Below are 4,345 nucleotides of genomic sequence, written 5' to 3'. Positions count from 1 at the left end.
GACACGTTCACACACGTAGGCATTGCACGCCCCCGGCCGGGCAGCCCGACACAGCGCGCTGGCGGAGCGCAGGTAAAGAGCGGCGCCGCGCACCCGTGTGCTGGGGACGGCGCGCCACACAGGGCCGCCCGCGCGTGAGGAGTGTCGCCCCAGAGGACGCGCAGGATGGCGCTTTCAAGGCAGTTGATGAGAAGCCATGGAAAGCGCAGCCTGGGATTCGAGCCTGCGCTGCTGGTTCTACCCTAGCGCCTGGCTTCCTCCCACATTTGCCCTACGGTTTCATTCTTCGTAGCTTGTCCTCCCTGTGTTCCCCCACATTCTTTTCTTCTCTCTTTTTTTTTTTTCCTGCATTTTTTCTTTGTATTACGTGTCTTGGAGCCTTGTGTTCTTTCTCCCTCACTTTTAGAACAGCAGTAGAGTGACATACAGTATCTTTGACATGTCCTCATTATGGTCCTTCAGCTCTCTCTGCTTACTGGGGCTCGCATCCCGAGGAGTGATGGATTAGTTAACTGTAGGTTAAGTGCTAGACTCAGTTCTGCTGCAGTTAGCCCTGCAGAACAGAGAAGATAGATTTTTTTTTTTAAAACTACCTGAGAACCTTCTGATAATGGTGTTGCTTCTGTTGAAGTAATACATCTTGACAAACATTAACAACTATGTCATGAGATCCTGTCGTATTCACTGCAGTGAGTTCAATTTGATAGTGTTTCTTCAAATATCATCTATGAGCTAGAGCCTGTGTTAGCTGCTGATAGGTTAAGAGAAAAGCAGTGCAGTTCCTGTCCTCAGGAGAAGGGACCATGGTGAACACTACAAAGTATTCTGGGAGAATGGGGGAGGAAACAAACGCTTAAAAGGAAGAGTTGGATTTTAAACTGGATTTTTGGTATTTAAGTAGGATTTTCACCATTTCTTCCCACCTCCCCCCCCAAGAATTCTTAATGGAAAGGGGTATTATTTCAGCAATAGTGTCACCTTTAACTTTTTGTGAGATATTTTCTCCTTTACAATCGGCAGTAATGTCTGATCTCAAGACCTAACGGGAAGTTTAAAAGTAACTCCTCTTGATAAGGATGACATGCATTCCCAATACCATACAAAGAATATTAAAGACTTTTAATGTAGGATGACCAACAAGATTAAAATGTAATAAATTGCTTACATAAAGCATTATTATATTTATGTAGAGCACTCAGTACTGATTAGTCAACAATTGTTGATTGATTGCTTACTGTGTGCCAAGCAGTGTTCTTGACACTGGAATAAAGCAAAGAAGAAACCTCTGCCTTCTTGGGATATACATTCTAGTGGAGGGAGACAGTATATATAGTACATAAGAAAGATATAAGGTGAAACCATAGTAAGTGCTGTGGACTTACTACATAAAGCAAGAAAAAGAGTATGTGTGTTTAGCGTCTTAATGGAAGTCCTCTGGAGGAGGTGACATTTCAGTAGACTTGAAGCAGTTAAGGGAGTGAGCCATATGATATTTGGGACAAGAGCTTTCCAGGCACAGGGAAATAGCAAGTGCAGAGGCCAGGCATGTTGCTGTGTTCAAGGATCAGCAAAGAAGCTTGTGTAGCTGGAGTGGAATGGAGGATAGAGGAGAAGTGGGATATGGGATTTTAAATGTCATAGGAGCCAGATGGTCTGGTAAGCTATTGTAATGATAACCTTTACTTGAAGCCATATGGAGGCCATTGGAGTCTTTTGACCAGAGGAATGACATGATCTAACACATCTATTTGACACCATTACTCTGCCTACTGTGTTGAGAACAGACTGAAGAAAGCAAGGATAGAAGCTGAGATAGCAGTTAGGCTGTTATAATTCATGTGACAGACCATGGTATATTAGACTAGGATAGTAGCAGTGGAGGAAGTGAATGGCTCAGATTCTGTAGATATTTTGAGGGTTTGCTGAGAGATGGGCTATGGAATGCGAGAGCAAAAGAAATTAAGGAGAATGTAATTGCCTAAGTGACTATAGTTTCTGTTAGCTGAGATTGGGAAGAACAGGAAGAAGATGTGGTAATTGGGATTAAGAGTTTGGATTTGGATATGTTAGGTGTTAGATGCGTTTTAGATATTCAAATGGAAATGTCAAGTAGACAGCTGGAAGACCAAGCTAATGGCATACACTTAGGACTCTTCACCATATAGCTGGTTTTAAGCAAAGAGATGGAATGAATTCATCAAAAGTGTGTGAGTTTAGAACATTGAAGATGACCAAGGACCAGACTTTACTTCATATAGTCTGGCATATAATGGGGTACATCAGCATTATGAGGTGAGGAGAAACCAGAAAAGGAGTCTGAAAAAGAGCTGTATTCCAGGTAAAAGGGAAAGCAGGAGAGTGAGAAATCCTAGAAGTGTTTCAAGAAGTAGAGGGCTGGTCACCTGTTTTAAAGATGATGATTGAAAAGCAAAGGAAATCGTTGATGACCATGTGAGTTTTCATGGAGTAGATAGGAACAAAGGCTTGTTTGTAATGTGTTTGACAGAGTAGAAGGAGAGACATTGAAGAGGGTGATGGTATTCATCACTTGAACATTCTTGTTGAAAAGGGAGGGAGGAAATAGAGCATTAGTTGTAGGACCAGGTGATAGCTTTTAAAGTACAAAACAATGGAATGTTGTGATGCTAATGAGAAAAAGCCAGTAGAGAGGAAAAAATTGATGCAGGAGACAGAGGGGAGTAGTGTTCCTGAGGAGGTGAGAAAGGACACATGTATACAAGAGAGGTTATCTGTTGCTATCTTCATGAGCTATTTACCTAGAAGTAGTGAGAGTAGGAAAAGTGGGCACAGATGGAAGTGGGGAATGTGGATGTTCTATTTGGATCCCTTCTCTTTTCTCATTGTGTGTGAGAGCCAGTTGTGGTACATGAGAAATTTGTAGGAATCATTACCATTTTTCCCACTTGATCAGGAATAGTTGACGAAAGAATGCTTTGAGATTCTGAGAATTGCTTGAAGCAGAATACTTTGTGTATTGTTGAGGAAAGAAAGGGAGGATTTCTACCTTGAGCTTTGCTTAGGAGAATATTTATAGAAAAAATTGAGATTGCAAGATAAAAGTAGGGGAAAAGAAGGAAATAAGGTAAGCTAAATCATATGATGAAACCTGAGAAGGGCTCTGATGAGGAAGCTGGCAACATTGAATCTCACCTCCCTTGCAGCAGATAATTACAGTAAAGTTCTAAGAATATTACTATTATCAAACAAATCCTTTTTGTTTAAGTACTAAGTGTGATCAAATGGAGAACAGTGTTGTCGCTAGTGGTCAATCTAATTATAGAAAGGTGGTATTATATCTGGGAAGAGATTTTAGGATTAGATTTTGGATTGGATTTTGAAATTGTAAAAAATGATCGGAAACAAATATCATTTGAAAATGATGTGAAAATGACTGGATTGGCAACAAATAGGTTGTAGATATATGGTAGAATTTTGACAGCGTTACTCATAGATATTGAGCAATTTGACAAGATGGGGAGAATTGTTAGAGTTGGAAAAGGAACCTTGAGATTTTTTTTTTTTAGTGTTTAAGGACCATTTGTTTTTTGAATTCTTACTATAAAACAGGGCTCTGCATAAAATCTTGGCAGGGGATGGTGATAACCACTATGTAAATGACATGATCTCTCCCCTCAATGAAATATTACAATACATTTGATAAATGCCTTATGAAGATACTGAAAGCTGTTAGGTTTCTAGGTTTCCAAACATTTTTATTTTATTATGGAAATTATCAGATATGCAAAGGTAGAATAGCATAATAAACCCCAGTATATGTCATGATTGGTACAAAAGATTTGGAGTTGGCTTAGGGGCCTGGAATTGTAGTCCCAGGTATGTCCCCAGCTAGTTTTGTGCTGATGTCTTAACTGGCCTTCAGTTTTTTTACTGAAAAATGAGATCATTCTACAGTTCAAACATATTATGATTGTATACTTTTTTACATGGTACAGTCAAACAGATGAGAGAGCTATATAGGAGAACTAGGTTTGTTAAGGCAAAAATAAAGCTCCCCTTCTACCTCTCTCTCTGCACACAAACACACATATATAAATATTAGATATCAGCATGCACATATAATTATAAAGTTGATGTGATTTACATTTATGTGTGGTCTATTAAAATCTATAGTCATATTTGGTATATAGGTAGTAAAATATATGACCTTATGTTTGTGTGTTTTTTATTTGTGTAACAGAATAATTTTTCCTTTTGAGCCAAAAAACATGTAATTATATGAGAAGTGAGTCTTGATGAAGTCCTTGACCTTTCTGATCTTCTCTCACCTGCATTGTGTCTCATTTTTTGTTTGTTTTACCAAGAT

General features: G+C 39.3%; 1 protein-coding gene across 9 annotated transcripts in view; it reads left to right on the top strand.

Moving 5' to 3' along the window:
- Positions 1-4,345, top strand: part of NAALADL2 (N-acetylated alpha-linked acidic dipeptidase like 2) — a 1,449,120-nt gene that overhangs the window by 483 nt on the left and 1,444,292 nt on the right. The gene's annotated exons all lie outside the window — the stretch shown is intronic.

Source organism: Callithrix jacchus, chromosome 17 (assembly GCF_049354715.1).
Source record: "Callithrix jacchus isolate 240 chromosome 17, calJac240_pri, whole genome shotgun sequence".
NCBI classification, from domain to species: Eukaryota; Metazoa; Chordata; class Mammalia; order Primates; family Cebidae; genus Callithrix; species Callithrix jacchus.
This window is presented reverse-complemented; position numbering and strand designations above follow the sequence as displayed.